The 21,282-nt window shown below is 40.8% G+C and overlaps 1 long non-coding RNA gene across 1 annotated transcript; it reads right to left on the bottom strand.

Annotated features, from left to right (window-relative positions):
- Positions 1-12,657: 12,657 nt before the first annotated feature.
- LOC113999156 lies at positions 12,658-13,435 on the bottom strand. Its single transcript, XR_003544761.2, has 2 exons — positions 13,346-13,435; positions 12,658-12,928 (listed from the first exon to the last, which is right to left on the bottom strand). It is a non-coding gene; the product is annotated as an uncharacterized LOC113999156 (long non-coding RNA).
- Between the last annotated feature and the right edge of the window lie 7,847 nt (positions 13,436-21,282).

Genomic DNA, 21,282 nt, shown 5'->3' with positions numbered 1-21,282 from the left:
TGAACATACCTTTCTCCTTAGTGTACTTGTAACGTTGCCTGAAATTGGAAAACACTCTATCACTTATCTGATGTAGCCACATCTAGGGTGGAAGTGACAGGGCTATATTGTTCTAAGTACACTGTTGATATAAACATGTAGGAGCAATTTCAGCCAAGAGCAGCAGGATTAAACCCTACTCTTCCAGAAAAGTATCAGGAATTTTTAGTGTTCACAGAAAGAAAATAAGATACTTGTTTCAAAAATCTTCTTTGAAAAACCAAACACATGAAACTGTGGAAATCAGTGGCCTGAATTTTTTTTGTACGACCACATCAAAGTGACATCACAGAATTCCCCAGCACGAGAGTGGTCACTGCCAACCATGGTGCTATCACAGAGGCAAGTGTGCTTTGGAAGAGGCTGCTGTGCTGCAATTGTTCATGCTTTTTGGAATAAATCCTCTTGGGCTTTTCAGTTAGATTTATGAACTTCCCTCACTGCCTCTCTTCCTTCTCGCCATGGCAAGCTTGAATTTGGAGCTCTTCTGTATTAGTTAAAAAGAAAAAAACCTGTAAAGTACATAAACCTCAAGCGGGAAGACTGGATAAGTAGAAGCTCAAGGAGCAGCTAAGTTGAAAATACTAAAGCTGATTATTTTTAGCTGTGAATGGATGTTTTCTGTTTCATTTCCAATCTTCAATACTAAGAAATCATATACTTACAAAGGCACTCCACTCAATCCAAATCCTCTTAAGAACAAAGAGATCTATTTATTTTTATAGCTTGGAATTAATCGGCCCTTTATTATATACTAGGCATAAGGCACATGGGCATTTCAAGGTTTCCAAGAGGTACTTACTTTTCTCTGCTGGACAGACTTTAATAATTCAACAGTAAAGCAATGAAGGGTGTGTGAAGAACTCAAGCAGTGTAAACTTGGCAGGTATTAAGCTGAGTTCTTTAAGAAGTGCTGAAATCCAAAAAGCGTTGAAAGAACAGTGGACTTAGAGGAGTAGTAGAGATAGTACAAAAGACAGCTGGAAGACAAACTAATAAGAGCACCGTACATGCAAGAGTAGTCAAAAAAAAATTGTAACTAATGTGCTACTGAAGTAGTGAGGTAGCCTGTATTCTGCAGTACAGTGGTATCCTGCGAGCTTAAGAGGCTGATTTCAGAGCTTTCATGTGCACAACTATGGCTACAGTCAGTAAATGCTGTGGATATATAACCATTCTGAAAAGTCAGTCCTAAATGGTCACAGGAAAGACTAAACCCCTTAGTCTTTTATCACAAGGAACACCCTTCATTCCTTTCTCAATTCACACAGTCCCAGAAATACATAGATATTGGTGAAGCTAACCACATTCCATGGCAGTATTGAATAGTACTTGTTCTAATAGACACAATCTTAATATAATTACATGTTAATGCTTATTATAGGGTAATTTTGTGCCTCAATCATAAATCAGATTTTATGCTATTCTCAGCCCTTGTCCACATTATGGAAATTACAAAAGTCATTTAAAGTACCCTGGGCTTCCACTCCATTGCAGAAAAATCACCATGATCATCACTTAAGCTTCAATAAGAGTTTCATGACTAACAAACTTAATGTTTGCAAGTAGTTAAAAAAAACTTTGGGAAACTGTTGTTAAGCATTATTATTATTCAATATTTTAGAATTATCTCTCTCCTTCTTCATTACTCACACATTCATTCCTCACACCACGTGCTATGGTGTGAGCTCTATGGTATCTTTGTACCTTAGCAGGTAAGGAACATTGTCACTGTCTTTTAAGCCTGACTGCCTCAGCACAGCAATTACAGAGATACGGGAAGGTTCCAGGGCTGTAATTTTAGTAGATAAGGATTCAACGGCTGTCAGTTTTTTCTTTGTCATACCCTCTTCTTCTGGGCTTTGTTCTGAGGATGCAGCTGACTTCTGGACAGCAGCACCCAAAGCACTGATCAAACCCAATTGAAAGCACTTCCCCAGCCCTTCTGGGTGAAATTTTTTTAATTTGGCCTAAGATAAGCCATAGTGTTTATAATATGATCTTGCAGAGGGTTGCATCAGCCAGCCTGGTGTTCACCAGGACTGGGAACAAAAGGGAAGGCCTAGCAAAGTCTGGCCTGTCACTGCTTCCAAACATGCCAGTGAACAATGGTCTGGGGATGTAACAATATTTGCATCAAAGACTCTAAAAGTTAGCCACTAGCATCTTTTACTATGACACCTGAACAGGAATGATCCATTCCTAAAATGTAGTTATTGTTGGAACAAACATAACTTATGTTACTTTTACAATAAATACAATAAAATATTAATACACAACAAAGTGTCATAAAGGCTCTGTAGAGATCTTTATTTAAACAGATTACATGAAAAACTGCAGGCAATTTAAAAGCTGTGTAACTAAAATAGAATTCTGTCCAAAGACAAGATACACTCAAGGTACACAGAAACAATTAAAAAAAAAAAAAGGAAGGAAACATCTGTTATTGGTAATTTCTGAACTACTCCATGTCTGAATATTGCTTTTACATAACCCAGTTGAGAATCAAATGAATACAGGATGCTTTCCTCTCATGAATGTTTAGCAGTTAGAATTATTTCCCTGAAGGGTTTTCATCTATCTCTAATGCTTGTTCCTGCCTGCCATTAAAACTGATGAAAGTTAAAGAAGACAAGCGTAAGAGAAAGGTGATGACAGGGATATATACAATCCAAACCACATCAAACAGAGGTCTAGTCTTTAGGCCTTAAATGTTGCTGAACTACATTATTCTGACAGCTGAATTTGGGTATATAATTGTAATAAGGAACAGAGTCAGACATAAAGCAGCAGTAATATCACAGAGCAGGCACCATCTACAGTTGTAGAGTATATTGTATGTTATTTTCAACCATGAGCTAGCACAGCCATAAAGAAAATTTTGGCCAAGAACTCAATGTAGTGGTTTGAACCTTGTTTTCCCCAGAGGCTAAGAGAAGTGGTAGACCCCAAGGGGTGGAAACCCCTGGAAGTTTTGAAGTTCTGCCCAATGGGCGCTCCTGCAGAAATGTAAACATACCACAACCAGACCGGAAAAGGAGAGTTGTAGTTTGGGTTGTAGGAGAGGTGGCCATGTTGTAGAGCCACGAGGTAGGGGCTCTGAGCCCCTTGGGGCCTCTGGCCCCCTCCCAGCCCCTGGCTGGGGGCTGCAGGGACCTGGAACAGCATAAAGCTGGGCTAGGTGCCTGTAGTTATGCCGGGAGATGTTTTCTCCATGGGCACAGAGCAGCAGCCGACGCTGACCAGAGAAACGGTGGCAGAGAGCCAGAGATAAGGACCTGAACTGGAGGAGTAGCAGAAGCAACATGCAGCACCAGAGAAAGGACTCCTGGAAGGAGAGCCGAGAAAAAAGAGAGCCAGCAGCAGAGAGACAGAGTTTGGGGTAAGACTGTACCACACTCCCCCAAAACTCCCTTGAGACCCCTCTTGGAGAAGAGGGACATGGACTCCTATTTTGGAGAGCAGTTTTGGACATGCAGCACCGGAGAGAGAGGAGCTGAGAAGCTCAGAGCGTCCCGGAGCTGGACCGGGACGGCCAGATGGAATGCGGGGGGAGTTGACCTTGGCTCTCCCCCCCTCGCACTGCTGCCACGGTGGCAGCCTGAGAGACAGGGCACAGAGGCCCTGCAAGAGATACCAGACCGTCACGAAGACCCCCCTGTGTCTTCGTGATATGACGTGGTGATACGACCTTGTCTGGGGTTACGAAGCCCACGGAAGACCCCTCGGTTGTGAGGCGATGGGGCCGAGGGAGCTTGAATACCTCCCTCGTGGACGCTGGCAGAAAGCCAGCTATCAGCTGCTGCATGAGATGAGAAGAAACCTGCTGCCTTAGAAGATGCTGCTGTTCAGAGACTGGAAGGGATCTGTCCTTCTTTCCCTCCTGGACTTTTATTTGGAGGGGAGAAGAGATCTGATCCATTGTAAATACTATATATCATGGTAGAGATAGTTATGATCATGTGTATAATGTGATATGGTATTTATTTGTACAGTCATTGTAATATATTTCCCTTTCCCCCACTTTGGAGTCTGGTGTGTTTTGTCTGGAAAAACCTCTCTCACATTAGGTTGAGATGTGGGAGGGGGGATGGAGCTAGGGAATTGGATTTTGGGACTATCTCAAACCATGACACTCAATCTGCTATAGTTGTACCAAACTTATACTCCAGCAGTAATTTCCCAGCACTCTCATTTCAAAGCTGGTTTGTGCAGTGAAACACTTTTGCATATTAACTACACACCAGAGAACCTCTGTTTTTATTCCCTAGTGCCTGAGAGTCAAATCCTCTTCAGATACACTATTCATTTTGTGAAAAGTGAGTCTTTGTGAAACTGAGTTTTCAGATTTAGTTGTAGAGGAATGTTGTCATGGGCAATGCCTGAAAAGAATTTTAGACAACAGAATAGGATGTTACATGAATTGCTTCTTGCATCAGGGGAATAACACAGCCTTGGGGACACTTAAAATTTAAGAATTGTGAGAAAGATATAAGATATATTAAGTAATTGATCCACTATGGTGGCCTCTCTTTTCAAGGTTCACAGTAGTCTTTATCATATACATTCTTCTTCCAGGAAATTTTTGCCAAAATTTTTCAATTATCAAAACTTTAAGTCTTCTTTACAGAAAATTTGATCTGCATCTCAATGACAGTCAACGAAACTTCACTTCCTGCAGCCAAACTACAGACTTCTTATGTCATAGGAACCTTTTGCAAGTCTAGCTGTTTCACACATCTAACAAAAGACTAAGAAAGTGTTTGCTGGTACAGTTTAACATATCAGTTTACCTTAGAAGGTGAAATAGTACAGAAAAGGTGCGGATTTGCAGGGCTAGCTTGCACTACAACAGAATTACTTAGCCCTTTGCCGGTGTAAACTGCCAGTGTGTTTGTACTAAGAGCCAAGGAACTATAAACTTCTTCCAGGCACTTTTTTCCTTCTAGAAGAAGTATTTCCTAGTTAAAGCATGCAAAGATTTTATGAGACACCAAGCAGGACTAAAGCTGAGCTTCTGCAAGATGTCTTATCTGATCCATCATCTCCCTTTACCTGAAGACTCAGTAACAAATCTTTCATTTGCACGATGCACAACTGTTCCCTCCAATTTTAAACTTTCCTTTACAGAGTATGAAGGGAACCTTGTCACATAACTCTATACTTCATTGTTTTCTGTTTTATAGGTTTGGAGGGCAGATCACAGAAATGCACTCTACTTCTCTGGGAAAAAGAAGTTATCCTGGTTTATTTCTTGAATATCTTTCAAAGAAAAGTAAGATGCATTTTATATCAGTGTAAATGTCATTGGCTTGGATATACACAAGACTATATCTATCTAAAAATAATCCTGTTTTGAATTGTTATAGTTTAGTTGTGAAACCTAAACGAAGGACCTAATTCAACTAATTTGCCTTGACATTTGAGAAGTAAATAACATCCTTCTATCTTTAACTTCAGAAAGTTATGTCAATGTGCCAGTTAGGTAATTCCTGTACTTATTTTGTGCTATCATCACCAGATATTTATCTGTACACTTTGGTATAATTAAAAAAAAAAAAAAAAAACACAGAAAAGGAAAAATTATTCTGAACAGAGATTGACTTGAAAACAGACATGGCTGTTTGTTGCCTTTTTAAATGAGAAGAGGCTGAACTGAAGGGCATATTCTCACCACTCCAGAAGGGTTGTAACACCATAAATTTTGTTATTCTTTTGTGGTCAAGGTGCCCTCTCAAAGAGATGGATGTAGCCTCTAGACTATATTGCATTTATTGTTTTTCTGGCATTCAAATCTACGTATAGAAGTTCCTGTTGATCTTTAAAGTATGTTCTTCATCTGTCAGATAACAAACTATTATTTATTCTTTTTTGTAATTATTTTTTCTCCCCCAAGTGTCATAGTTGTGAACAAGGAGCCCTTTTTGTCCTGCAAGTAGAAGAAAGAGGGCAGAATTATTGTGGATGCAGTTATTTTATTGAGTAGACAGCTGTGGCACAATGTTCTGCCCAGGGTGCCAGCAGTCAGGTCCTACTGAGGAGTTCCTCCCTATTCCAGCCCTATTTAAGCCTGATGATTATTGTTCTTGACAGCACCTGCGGGTCTTGCCCCCATCTTAGCCTTTGACCGTCTCCACAAATTACCCCTAGCAACAATTTTTGTGCAATTTGAAGGGCTTCCTGTTACACCAATTGATGATACAACCTCTGTTGAAAGCAGGCTGTTGCCTTTTTTGGGGAAAATAAGTAATGTATATTCAATTTGCCAGAATGAGCGCCAGAGATTGTCCATCTACATTCATTCTCCTCCTACCAACAGTCAGTGAACAGAGTACCTTCTGGACAGCCTTTTGGTCATAAGTGTCTGCACCTGGCATAAAAGCTGAGTGTGAAAATTTTTCAGTTTGCTTTGCAAACTTTCTTTGTGCCTGTTGGTCTCTTACAGCAGATTAGTTTCTGAAGTGGATGAATGCTGTGTTTTCTTCTTTTATGTGCCATTCATTGAGGTATCCCGAGTGAGGAGATTATGAATAACATAGCATTGTTTAGATAACAAAACTGACTGGGAAAATTCTGCTTCAGGCAGGTTCAGATAAGATAAGAGCACCTGTTGTATATAGTTAGACTTTTAATTAGGAAACTCCACTGAGGCTGTCAGGCTCTCCCATTATGTCAGTGACAGGCTTCCTAACTATCAACATGAGGGCAAGCCAGTCTGCCTGTACATGAACGTATTGCCTTGAGTACTAAAGGGACATCCCGAAAAAGGTGTTTCAGGCCTCTTAGGCTGTTTTCTGTGCTGCATTACTCATGGTATTTGTCCCTTATATCCAGATCGGTAAGTCTGGTTTGTCTCGAGTAGCTGAATAAGTAGTTTGTGAGAGCTGAATCTGAAAGGCTAAAGCCCGTGTCCTGCTTTGGAAGAACCTTCTTCAGTTATGCTGCACAAAATGTTGTGGATACTGAAGGATTACACTGATTAAAGAGAAGTCCAGACAAACTGAGGGGAAAGTGATCTGCTCAAGAAATTCTGGTATTGGGTTTATGTGACAAAGTTTTGGTAGTGGGGGGGCTACTGTGGTGATTTCTCTGTAACTGGGGAAAGGATTATACATACTAGCCCTCTTCTTATGTTCTTTGCGAGCCTGTGGTTTTTGACAGTATCCTGGCAGAGCCAGGATACAAGGCCACATGGATACTCTGGGCATTTTTGTGTTCTTACGGCACTTGCACTCATCTCACCCTCTTCTCCCAGGCGACTAGCAACTGGATGAGCGAAAATGGCCTCAAGCTGGGCTAGGGGAGGTCCAGGATGGACATTAGAAAGAATTTCTTCACAGAAAGGGTTGTTATACATTGGGACAGACTGACCCAGGGAGGTGGTGGAGTTACCATCCCTGGAGGTGTTCAAGTAACTGCTCACGTCAGTCAGTGCCATGGTCTAGTTGACAAGGTGGTGACTGGTCAAAGGTTTGACTTGTTAATCTCAGATGTCTTTTCCAATTTAACTGGTTCTATGATTCTGTGAGAATTTATACCTTAATAGGTGTGATGGAGTCTTCCATCTTATATAGCATCCAAAACTCTAGCATAGAGACAAGTTACCTTTAAGCAGTGCTGTCCACAAGTCAGCTCTTTCTATCTCACTAGTAAACAGTGCATAACATCAGAGTGCTTGGGAAAAAATAGTTTTTCTTATGAATAGGCAGGGTTAACATGGATTATAATGCTAGCAATAGGCCAACAACATTCTACAGTACACTGTCACTTCATTTGGCACCAGGAGTAATCCTAGTATTTTGAGGTTTTTGTAAAAACCTTTTTGTTAAAGCTGACTACTGCAAAGAGTGAAAAATGATGTTGATGGGGCAAGATGCATACAAATCTCCCGTTCTTCTGAGAGTTCTGACCTCTGATCCTGAGTATCGGTAAATACCCTCTCAGTGGGCCTTTTCAATATTTGTAGTGTCCAGAGAATCACAGACAGAAAAAACTCAGCTGTGGGTGGTGATTCCACATGGATTCGTATTCCTGTAAATTTCAGTGTTCATTGCATGGAACCAAGAGCATGTGTTTTTCCACGCTGATTATTCTGTTTGTTTGGGAGTTTTTTACATAAATTGGTTAAAAAACCCCACTGAGTGGTTTTTTACACTTTGTGGTTGAAGAATGTGTTGGTTTTGGCTAGGGTAGAGTCGATTTTCTTCACAGAATCACCAAATCAACTAGGTTGGAAAAGATCTCTGAGATCATCAAGTCCGACCTTTGAACCAACACCACCTTGCCTACTAAACCATGGCACTAAGTGCCACATCCAGTCTCATCTTAAATACCTCCAGGGACAGTGAATCCACCACCTCCCTGGGCAGCCCATTCCAATGTCTGATCACTCTCTGTAAAGATCTTCTTCCTAATGTCCAACCTAAACCTCCCCTGGCACAGCTTAAGCCTGTGCCCTCTTGTCCTGCTACTGGTTGCCTGGGAGAAGAGACGAATGCCCACCTGGCTACACCCTCCTTTCAGGGAGTTGTAGAGAGTCATGAGGTCTCACCTGAGCCTCCTCTTCTCCAGGCTGAACAACTCCAGCTCCCTTAAGCCTCTCCCCAGAAGACTTGTGTTCGAATCCCTTCACCAGCCTCATTGCTCTTCTCTGGACCTGCTCTAATGCCTCAATATCCTTCCTGAACTGAAAGGCCCAGAACTGGACACAGCACTTGAGGTGTGGCCTCACCAGTGCTGAGTACAGAGGCAGAATTATTTCTCTGATTCTGCTGGCCACACTGTTTCTGATCCGGGCAAGGATGCCATTGGCCTTCTTGGCCACACATTCCAAGTGGGTGGCCCTAGCAGCCTAGTGGAGCCATCTGGGTGCTCAAAAGAACTGGAGCCACTGATCACACAGGGCCCTCTCTTCCCTCTAAGGTCCCCACCAAACACACTCTGCACCCACTCACTCCTACAAGCCTTGTGAGCATTGATTGCTACTGTACTTTACAGTGGCTAGTACTGGGCTGTGTGGATTTGTGCTGGAAACAGTGTTGAGATGTTTCTGTTAACACTGAGCAGTGTTTACCCAGTCGCAAGGTCTTTTCCTCTTTTCATACTCCTACAATGGTGATAAGACTGGGGGTACCTGGAAAGATGTGAGGAGACATATTTGGCACAGCTGATTCCAACTGACCAAAGAGATATCCCTGACCGTATTGTATCATGCTCAGTATATAAAGTGTGGGGAAGAAGCAGGAAGCAGGGGGACACTTTTGGAGTGATGGTGTCTGTCTTCCCAAGTAACTGATATGCACAATGGAGCCCTGCTTTCCTGGGGGTGGCTGAACAAGGGAAGTGGTGAATGAATTTATTGTTTTGCTTCATTTTCATGCACACCTTTTGCTTTCTCCATTAAACTGTTTTTATCCCAACTCATGAGTTTTCTAGCTTTTACCATTTTCATTCTCCTTCCAGTCCTGCTGGTGGGGGAGAGAGCAAACAGTTGTGTGGTGCTCTGTTGCCAACTGGAGTTAAACCACAACAAAAACCAGAAGCATAAAAAGAAGTTTTGAAAAGCTCTGCGATTTTGTTCTACCTGCAGTGTGTTTTGCTTCATCTGTGGCTTTGTCTAGAATTCTATGTTAAACCCGTCATTCCAATCATCGTCTTTCATATCTCACTGTAGTCCAAGTTACTAGAGAGATTACCTCACTTCATCTCCTTATGGTATGGTGTGAAAGCTACATCCCACTTCATTAGTAAAAATACATATCAGCTGTATGAGGCAGATAGACTGTTCATGCTGCCAGTCAAATTAATTTGCCTCTCTAGAGTAGTATAAAAGCAAACCTTGATGTCTTCTGTACAAAATATGTGGTAACCTCCTTCAACATAGGCTTCCCACTCCATCACCAACAAAGTAATTTCTCATCTACTAAATAAAGCCCAGCTGCTAATGACATGACTGACAATAATCACACACATTTCTTATTGTGTAGGCATAATTCAGGGAGGTACACTGCAAACAGAAACTGGAAGCTATTCCTCTAAACAAATCTGTTGAATGCCAGTGATGATAATTATTAGTGATTACTCACTGATTGTTAGTGTGTTCTAGATTTAGACATTCCAAGAGAGGGACAGCGTGGCAGTTTTTCACATGGATATGAGGGCTAAATTTTTTATTTTAAGTTCTAACAATAACTCTTTGTAAGGAAAAAAACTAGTATTCAGTAACTGAAAGTTTTATACTTATTTTTCAGGCATATTTCAAGTTGAAAATAAATCGAATTCTAGAAGGCAGAGAAAGAAGTGTTGCCTAAAACCTGTTAAAATAAAAGATGCCAGATAAAAGATGAAATCATCTTTCTGGTAGAAGAGATTTAGACTAGGTCAAAGGAAAGTGGAAGTTCTTATAACTCATTTGCACTCTGGAAGCAATGCTGCATGAGGTTTCTGAAAGAAATCAGATCTTTTGTGAGACCAGATGGCACAGCTGGAAAAAAATGACAAGCTTTCAAGCAAACAGAGCATTCGTGAACTGATAACACAGAGTAGCAAACTCACACCTAACTACAGAACAATACTGCAGGTGTTCGTAAATTGATCTCTCAAACCTGTTTGTAAAAGACTGATTAATCCTCACCTCTATAGTTCTCTTTTCAGAGGGTTTGAGCCCTCATCCAAATCTTATAAATTGAGTTTCTAGTACTGAGAGAAGAAAGCATTTACTTGGAACCTGAAAGGCTGTTCCTGTGAACCATTTGAAAACTGTTTTTAATTCTTGTGGGTTTTGTTGCAGTTTTCTTGCATTCTTTTCATCTGGAACACAGAACTGATCTTACTGTGTGACTAGAGCAGCATTACTGTCAATGAAAGGGGGAGAAGAGGAATGCATGAGAAGAAGCACTGCAGCTTTAGATCACTGTTAGGCCTCAAGGGAGGCCTAATGAGGCAAAGAATTCGAGGAGAGCATTCTCTGTGTCCTTCTTTTCATTGATCATGCAAGTAAACTCTATAGATGTGAGAGAAAATTTTGAATATTTAAATGGTGGGTTGAAAAGTTGTTCAATTGCTGACAAATGGAAATTTGCAAACTTATGTGATCCTTCAATTAGTAAGATTTTCAACAAGTAATAAAATTTAATAAATATCTCTTATTATGCAAATAAATCTACATTCTGTTAAATGGACAGTTTCAGCTGATGGAATTCTTTGAGAGTTACTGTATATAAGTGGACACTCTGAGATAAACAGAACAGTATGAAGAGGAATATGGTTGCAGATGGTTTGTGTTCTCAGAGAATGACTCTAATTTGGTCCTCAAAATACTGTTCTCCCTGGCTGGATTTGTATTGTATGGCTCACAGGATGTCTGCTGTTCACATTCCCAGTGTCAACATGCCCTCTGTCCAGCAGCTGGCAGAACCCGGCTCTGTGTCACATAGAACTTCTTAATTGATGATGCTTTCCATGTCCTCCTCTGAGCAATGGACCAATCCAGCAACACAAGGGGAAAGAACAAATAAACCACTGCCGTTTGGTCAACTTCTTCTCTGCACTCTCCTGTGTTTCCCACTATGTAAAAGAATAACTTGGTGCTGCAGAAACCTCAGATGATGGCATCCTATTTGTGTGGCCACTGCATGGAGTGACTCATACAAAGTAAATGAATTGGTGCAATCTTATCTGTCCTAGGACTTTAAGGTATGGGGACACAGGTTTAAATACTACTGCTGCTCCCTAGGAGACATTTGGTTAGTATTACCTACTAAGGCTGGTGCTGTGGTTTGACTGACCCAGGGAGAGACTGGGGATAGAAGAAGACAGTCTCTGTGGTTCTCCTCGCCTTGCACGCCACAGCTCTCAGTGAGAGTAATATGCAGTTATAAGCCAAGACTAATCTGGGGATAAGTCCTTTGACCTTTGTAGGTTGTGCAGCTGTACACAGACCTATTACAGGCAGGTAGTGTATATATATTCTAGGTAATTACATGGTCTTATGGGGTTATGCAAATACTATGAGAGTATCAAACCTAATGACACCCTGCCTATTCAAGCTAGTCTTGTTATCTCATATTATAGGACTGTGGCATGGAAAGACTGGGTAGCCAGCACAGTCAGTATGTACAAGGGCAGGCAGTAGAACTAGTTACTCAAGCTTAATGTTAGTATTCTACCTTCTGTCTTGTCCTTTCTATTTATCTGTCCTTTTATGTGGCTACATCCCAGTGCTCTACCTTATTTTCTATGATCGATTACCTTGCACAGTGGCTCAAGCAGGCATAAAATCTTGTGATCATGTGTGCCATGACATTGAATTTCTTATTCCATCTTTATAAGAAAAATTTGAAACCTAAATCTGCAGCCCTTATGTGCACTCAGTAAAGAACCATGATCACACACCATTCTTAAGCTTCAACTTGCTACATCTACAATGTATTTTAATTCAAAATTGCCTAATCAAGAAGATTTTATTTTAAGGACTACAAATATATGCCATTCTGCTGAAAAATCTTTGCTTCAGTGGGAAATAGAAAGCCCACAAATACATGCTCGGCTTCTCAGCATGACCTAGGTGTGGCTCACAGCCATCTGTGTTTACAGTAAGAGATCGCCCACATGCATTAGTCTGTAAACAGTACCAAAGCCCCAAAGTTTTCTTTTTTTCTCTTTCACTCTCCATATATTGCATTCTCAGGGTGCCTCCATATAGATATAACTGTCTGCAAAGATACTTTTTTTTTCTGCAGTCTAGCAGTTCTCTGAGCTAGTGCTTTGAAGATGCCTTTGTATTACTGGTAGATGAAAAGATTGCTAGTTTGTTTTCTTATTTCTTACAAATCCTTCCTGGTCCTCTAGCAGTGGTTGCATATTCAGACAGCCAGTAGATACTCAAGACCTAGTCAAAATAAACAAGGAAAAATGTCATACCCATTAATTTCCCCAGTGTGTGAGGGGTGCTGGGGGCACCTCCATTTGGCATTTGGGAACTCTATTTTTCTCCATGTCAGCTGACTTCAGACTGTCAGCAGTCTTATTATCTCAGCAGTCTTTCTCATCAGTGCTAGTGTCAGGAAGAGCCACAACATGTTGCAACTCCATTATGTGTCTGCTAGACTACATATATATTTGTGAATGTGATTATGCAAAAAGTCTTAAACCTCAAGATTTCCCATAAATGTCATTGACAAAGGACGAAATTCAGATCAAATTAGGTCTCAGTATTTTTTACAAGATGTTATTAAAGAGTGCACTCATATTTCAGGTATCAAACAAGAACACATTTTTGGAACGTGTAAAGCACAGCTGTTCTTACCATTTTATGACCTCCATGACAAGAAAATCCTCACGTGCTTATCTGTGTTCATCAAAGACATGTTGCCCACATCTAACAGAGGTAAATTTGCTCAGCAGAGAAGGAAGTTCCATGGTTGCCACAAAGATGAAGACATTCCAGCATATGGTTGCATCATAGAATTGATGGCCATGTGCAGCTTCTGAAGCGTTCTTGGGATTGTCCTGCATTCCTATTCACTGCAAAACCACTGCCACTGCCAGAGGGAGAGAACGTGAATTGTTGCTGCCGTGGAAGAAGCCAAGGCATTTGGTGAGAGGTAGTCTGAACAAAAAACATCTCTGTGACAAGTGTTTGCAAACACATGCTATGCGTGCTAGCGTGGGGAGCACCTCACTGATTGCTGTTAGCCTCTTTCCCCTTTTTTTCTAAAGTCCTGGGGAGTCTGTTGCCTGCCTGACACATGCTTTTGTGACTTCCTTGAACTGGTAAGTAGAATGTAATTGTTCTTCTTAAGCATAACTATTTCTTGTCCCCTGAGTTTACTGAGAATAAAGCATTATGAACCTGATGAAATATGAGAACCACTTAGACATTAACTGAAGTTTGGTTAAATAAATCAAATATGCCAAAAATTTTGGGCAGATACAAGGACACACGAGAGACAAACAGACGGATAAACAGACAGGATAGATACAGGCCTGTCAGCCTGGCCTTGGTTCCCCGCAAGGTTATGAAGCAGATCATCTTGAGTGCAATGACATGGGACATACACGGGGTCAGCATGGGTTTAGGTCCTGTCTGACCAACCTGACCTTCTTTTATGATCAGGTGACCTGCCTGGCGGATGGGGGAAGGCTGTGGATGTGGTCTATCTGGACTTCAGCAAAGCTTTTGACACCGTCTCCCACAGCATTCTCCTGGAAAAGCTGGCAGCCCACGGCTTGGACAGGGGCACTCTGTGCTGGGTTAGGAACTGGCTGGAGGGCCAGGTCCAGAGAGTGGTGGTGAACAGTGCTGCATCCAGTTGTCATCTGCTCATCAGTGGTGTCCCCGAGGGATCAGTGTTGGGCCCAGTCCTGTTTAATATCTTTATTGATGATCTGGATGAGGGGACTGAGTCCACCATTAGCAAATTTGCAGATGACACCAAGTTGGGGGGGAGCATCGATCAGCTGGAAGGCAGGAGGGCTCTGCAGAGGGACCTGGACAGACTGGAGAGTTGGGCTGATTCTAATAGGATGAGGTTCACCAAGGCCAAGTGCAGGGTCCTGCACTTTGGCCACAACAACCCCATGCAGCGCTACAGGCTGGGGAAAGAATGGCTGGAAAGCTGTCCGTCAGCAGAGGACCTTGGGGTGCTGGTCAACAGCTGGCTGAGCATGGGCCAGCAGTGTGCCCAGGTGGACAAGAATGCCACTGGCATTGTGGCTTGTGTCAGAAATAGTGTGGCCAGCAGGACCAGGGGAGTGATTCTTTGCCTGTCCTTGACACTGCTGTGTCGAGCTCTAGGCTGCACCTAGAGGGCCGTGTCCACTTCTGGGCCACTCAGTTCAGGAAGGATATTTGAGGTGCTGGAGCAGGTCCAGAGAAGGGCAACAAAGCTGGTGAAGAGTCTGGAGAACAAGTCCTATGAGGAGCAGCTGAAGGAGCTGGGGTTGTTTAGGCTGGAGAAAAGGAGGCTCAGTGGTGATCTTATCATTCTCTACAATTACCTGAAAGGAGGTTGTAGCCAGGTGGGGGTCGGTCTTTTCTCCCAGGCAACCAGCAGTAGGACAAGAGGACAGAGTCTTAAGCTGCACCAGGGGAGGTTTAGGTTAGATATTAGGAAGAAATTCTTCCCAGAAAGGGTGATTAGACAGTGGAATGGGCTGCCCAGTGGAGTCACTGTCCCTAGCGGTGTCTAAGGAAATGCTGGATGTGGCACTTCATGCCATAGTCTAGTTGGCATGGTGGTGTTCAGTCATAGATCAGACTGAATGATCTGAGAGGTCTTTTCCAACCTAATTGATTCTGTGATTCTGTGCTTTAGTGTGATTCTGTGATAGACAGACAGGATAGAGAGGAGGACACATCAGATACATTAATATAAGCAAATCATTGCAAGAAATCTCTGACAATTTACAACATTTTAGGAAACAATAACTTGTGCCATGCAGAATGAGAAGTTGCTTGTCCTACTGGCCTTCACCAGAAAATTGCTTTGCAGTTTCAACAACTGAGAGTATCCGTATGGGTAGTCCTGTGTAACAACTAACTAACAGTGTGCATTCATATCTCATGGTATCTTGTCCATGCACCCACATTCTGAGAATGAGTTCACGCTTCACGTAACTGGAGTTGAAAAGGCCCATTCTAGCTTAGTCACATGATGCTGAAGTGTTTCTCTGAGTGAGCACACTGAAGACAATACTGAATTTTAAAAATCCAAAAGTAACATCAGGATTTTTAAAAGTGAGAAATGAGACTGGAGCAGCTCATACAAAGCTGGAAAGTATTCTAAACTTTACCTTCTAAATGAAATAAAAATGTTCCTCAGTTAAAAACTAGTTTTGAAAGCATTTTTAGTTAATCAATAGAGAAGCTAGAAACAGGCAAAATATTATCTTGTCTATTCACAAGTTATATTCCACTGCAACACAGAAAACCAAAAGTGATATGTCCTCTTAGAAAATCTCCTTGTTCAATAAAAATAGTTTTGTGGTTTTGTATGGAAACTATAAATACTATGAAAAGCCTGAGCTGTTTCTTTATTAGTGTAAGCCTTAATTTTCTTACAAAGAACCTGTTCTTTGCATAACTGACAGGAATACCAAATCACCTTGTCCCCAAAAGGATCTCATATCTCGGTATGACTTGGACAAGAACAAAGTAATGTATTTCTTTTGGGGGGGGAGCAGAATACCTCTGTGTCCCAGCCCATCTATTTCTCAGAAGAAAGCTTCTCCTCACATCTTTCTGTAAATCAAACTTGGGGCACTCAGAAAACATTTTCTTTATAGCTTGTATACAGTCTATTAATCCCTGACTACATGCTCTTCAACATTTGCTATTTTGCTTGTGCATAAACAGAAATTTTCTTTTGGTTATTTGTGGCTAGTAATGGAAATGATCATTCAGGAAATATCTACACTTTGTTTGATGTTATGACATCTCCCGGATTTGTGCCGCACAGTGCTGAGGATTTTAATCAAATCAGAATTACTTGAGAGAATTTATCTTCATCACAAACAGAAGCATACATGTGAAGTCCATCTATCCAGGAGAAATTTTAGTGGTTTTATGGTTTTCCAAATCAAAGCAAATGTATACCCATAATACACTGATTTCCCCATCAGGGTCTGCCTGTGGCCTATACTCAGCATACAGCTAAAACAAATATTTTCACGAAGAGCATAGCTGCAGGAGTGATTTCTACAAGATGTATTAGCTCATTTCTCTCAAAACCCCAAAATTAGCTACAAAAAGACTGTAAATTCAGTAGATGCTTTTTCTGCATAGTCCTCCACAAATCCGCTTATCCTCGGATCATTTTGTGAAGTATTTATCTTTGTTTCTCAGTTCTTTCAGATCTTTTGCCAAATCATTGGACAAGTGAACTGCCACAAAGTACTATGTGAATGCTTTAATACAGAATGGATATTTTCAACTCTAATAGAGGAACACTGGAAAACTACTGCATGGAAGCATGTTAGTTTAGGCATGGTATCATACTAACATGCTTACTGGGCTTTTGATTTAGTTAGATCAGATACAATTAGCACAACATGTAGACAAGGCAAGCTTGGGTTTATCTGTAACTGTCCATACTCTAAATCTGTTTATTAAATTTTAACTAACAAAGTAAATAATAACATTTTAAAGAAATCTGTTATCTAAGTCTTTCAGTTTTAGGACTTCTTAAATAACAGGTGGCTTGAATGAACTGATTAAATAATGGAGGTAGGTAAAATCGAAAGTAAAATCAAGAAACAGAATATTTGAAACCTAGAGTTCTTGCACTTCAGTCATTAACAAATACTGTTCACTCTAATAAATATTAGTAGGAGAATACAACATCTCACGTTATTCTTAACATATGTCACTGTCTCCATTGACTAATGTGGAATTTTAAAGCCAGAACTTATATTCAAGCGTCAAGAGCTCTTACTAATACACTGGCCAAATGCCATGATGTACTGAACAAGGTTTATGTTTTTAGATGAGAAACCTTAGGCTTTTCTCAGATAAATCTATGCATTTAGCTACAAAGCATAGAGACAGTTTCTAGCCAGTCTGCAGCAGAATCTCATCACTGAACAGAGGGACATAGACCTGCCATACAGTAGGAGCTTTTGAACACAGCAGCCTACATGACAAGAAGAAGGAATCACATGGTTTTTTGTAGGTCTTTGTTTTTTAGAAAAAGTATTTTTAACATGGATAATACACCAATTAAGAGGAGTTAAAATACAAGTACGTAAATAAATAAATCAGTAAAAGTATTTTCCAACAGTGTGAAGGGAAGGCATTTGGGTACAATTTAGCAATTGTAAAATGCTGTCTTATTATTAAGTCGTAGGATCCTCACTCAGAGAGGAGGGAGGATCCATTTTTTTTGTGGGAACAAGAACATTGATTTGTATATGCGACATTTTGGGTTTGGTTTCAGGGATATTTTTTTTTTTTTGGTGGGGGAAAGGAAGGGATTGCATTCAGTCATTTTTATTCCCTGATGACTTCGACACACAGCAACCATCTGTTCAGCTAGTTCAATCCCAAACATGTTTTCAGAGCAATGAAAAAAATAACAAAATGAATAGACAAAAGATGTAACATATTTTCTGGCAAACCTATCTTTGAAAACTTTTGTTACTAAGGCAAAGAACATTTCTGTAAGGTGAAGTTACAGATTTTACCTTTGCTTTTCTGGTACAAATAGTACAGTTTGTAATGAAAAAGCACGTGGAAAGGATTCAGCTACATAAACAATATAATTTCAAGGGTGCCGTTAGCTCTAGTTATTAGAGTGTAGCGTGGCGGTACTTTACATGGTAAAGAAGGAAGCACGCTCCTCGCGAGGTGGTGAACAAAGAGGTTTATTTCAAATTCGGCGCTGGTTTTATCCCTTCAAACCATGTGACTTCTTTGACCAATAAGGTTGTCTATGTCGGCTCATGCTCCCTCGGGCACTCTTGCCCTGGTACAGCCCCTGTACCTTAAACACGCCCCCTACATCAGAGGATTTACAGGAAAACTGCTTTATTTCTTGAAGCTAATAAAAGTATCAAATTACAAAAACCAGTTTAGACTGTTAATAGGAGTAAAGATTTCCAAAGGAAAAAAGAGCCAATTAAAAATTAACCCAGGTGCAGCAGTGCAGTAACATCCTTATGGGTTTATTTAACAGGATTACTTCTGCAGGAAGAGGTGTTCAGTCATTTCCAATATGGCATGCAAACACCAAGCTTCATGTTAATTTGAGAGGTAGAGATGGCACATTAATGTATTTTGCTTTCTAAACAAATACCATAACTTAATGTGGCTTTTTATATCTTAAAAAAAATGAGAGTTGAATGAGAACAGTCGCAGGAGTCATTTCTGACCTTTATTACTCTATAACTCTCTGAAACATGCTCCTTGACTAAAGGCTGGGAAAAAGAACATCAAAATACTTCCAATGAGATGAAATGTGATGATAAACAGGAAGAAGTTTAAAGATAAGGCTGGGAGAAGTACAGAGAATTTCTTGCTAAAATAGCAGGGAACTGCTTAGCTGTAAAGGTGAGAAGGGAAGAAAACTGGAAAGAGATGAGACATCATCATCCCAAGGTAAGCAATTGTTCCATCTGCTGTAGGACAGGAAAGAATTAATCATCTGGCCTGATGCAAGGAGTTATAGGGGAGACCTCTTCGGCACCTGTTAGAAAACTCTTGGTTGGATAAATGAGCAGCGGGTGAGATAAACAGAAAAGAAAACAAATACACAAAAGCAAAGGGAACTTCTTCTTTGAGGGGAGAAAGGGGAATGGGCTGGAATGGAATAGAATGTCAGAGAGTGGGAGTGGAGTAGAATGGGATATGAATGTTGAGAAGAGAAAATGTTGACCAGTAAAGGTAGGAGGAGAAGGAGTGTAGGTGATGCGAAACCTACTTGTGCTGTCAAATGTAGTGAAATACCAGGTATGTTTTGGCTTAGTTGTCAAATACTCACAGAAAACAGGGTGACTTTTAAGCCTCCTAAAAGATAATAAATGCTGCGGTGTTTTGTTGTCGGGGCTTTTTGTTTGCTTGTTTTTTGTTTATTGGTGTTCTTTACTCTGCACGGCTTACCAATTTCCTCATGTATCATCCTACTGAATCTGACCTGATATTCTGATGGTTTGCTTAGAGGTCTGTACTTACATAGTGTATTAGATGTCCTTAAGGCATGTATCTAGTGCAATATAAGCAGCCTGTTCTAACCTTGAGCCTAGTTGTGTGTTCAGCAGTGGGTGGATCAGGTATTCTGTGATTTACCTTATATTACACTCTTGTGAAAAGTTATGCATTGGCTGTGGATAAATCCAGTTTAAATGGTGTGAGCCTAAGAATAGCTTGTTTCCACCTGGAGCAGGAAACCTGTGCTATGTAAGTGTTAGGGTGTATGCCGGTTTCTAGGCCTAAAAGATTTAATGAGTCATTCTGAGTGGCATCTTTCAGGGTTTTCCCTTAAGTAAATTATAAGGGGATATACCAAATTATCTAAATATAGCCCATAAGTTAGAGATGGCACCTGTAGAAGAGTTGCTAGAAACTATTATGCAAATAATGCCTGCGTAGACACATTGGTAAAAGAACTAGAGTGCCTGAAAATTGAGTGAGTTAATTGCATTATGTTTTCACTGAGGATCACTTATACAACCTGGCTTAGGTATACGGAAACCTCTGTATCGTGTCTAAAGTTTCATTGTTGTCCTTTCCCTGGCTTTGTGAAAGAGGCAGGGGTTCCCTGAGTAGAGGAGGCTTTCTTATGTATCTTGTTCAAGATCCTGTTTATGCTGAAAGGTCTGGTAACTGCCTCATCACCTTCTCCTAATCTTGGGCTTTTGTATGTCTTTTTACCACTGCAATATTTGCTTCATGCTACTATGGTGAGTGAAGGGAAATATGTCTGACTGAAAGAAGTGGCTCTGCTTCAGGATGGCCGCCGCTTCTAAATATGGAAACATGATCTCGGAGTTTGAAACTACTGTGGCTCTCTAAAAGAGCACCTAGCAGAATGTGAGAGTCTAAGTATTCAAATACAATTACTGCATTGGATATATTTGTCAAAGAAGTAACACCTACGTTCTTCACTTCCAAATAAAGTTCTTGAGAGGTCTAGCAAACAGGATTTAGATGAAGCAGCTTATTGAGGGTACAACACTTTCACTCCTAACTATAACAACCCGGTACTTTAAGCTTTGCTTGATATCCGTATCTGTAGTGTCTGAAGAACATGAATACTCTAGGCTGTAGTACTGCCTTCATGCATGCCAAGAAGTATCCTTGACAGCCTGCTTTCTTTTAGGTCTTTCATAAGAAATGTATGTTGGTGTGCTTGTTCCAGTTCCTTGATTCAGCCCTTTTCGCCCTTTTGTTGGGACCCAAGACAGAGCATGTATTTTGTGGACACTGACTTTCCTTATTTTAGTGACTTCAATTGTTGTATTTACTTGACTAGGTGGGCTGCATTGTGGCTTGCTACACCCTCATTCTAGTTGGATGTGGGAAAATGGGTGCTTGGACTGAGAGTAAATATTTCTTCTAGAGTCTAAGGTAGAACCTGAAACTTACTGAGGGAATGGATAGTGGCAAAGGACTGTGCACGTGTGTTTGTGTGTGTGCAGGAGCTGAAATAATCTTAAAGTATCTTAGCTTCCTCATGCAACTACAGGTATGCATCAATGCACTCATATGTGTTTTAACTCTAAAGAGATTACTGCTGTTGCTATAGT

This window comes from Pipra filicauda, unplaced genomic scaffold (assembly GCF_003945595.2).
Source record: "Pipra filicauda isolate LSUMZ 115617 unplaced genomic scaffold, ASM394559v2 scaffold426_size588282_pilon, whole genome shotgun sequence".
Lineage (NCBI taxonomy): Eukaryota > Metazoa > Chordata > Aves > Passeriformes > Pipridae > Pipra > Pipra filicauda.
Note: the sequence above shows the minus strand (reverse complement) of the source record. Positions and strands in the feature narration are given on the sequence as shown.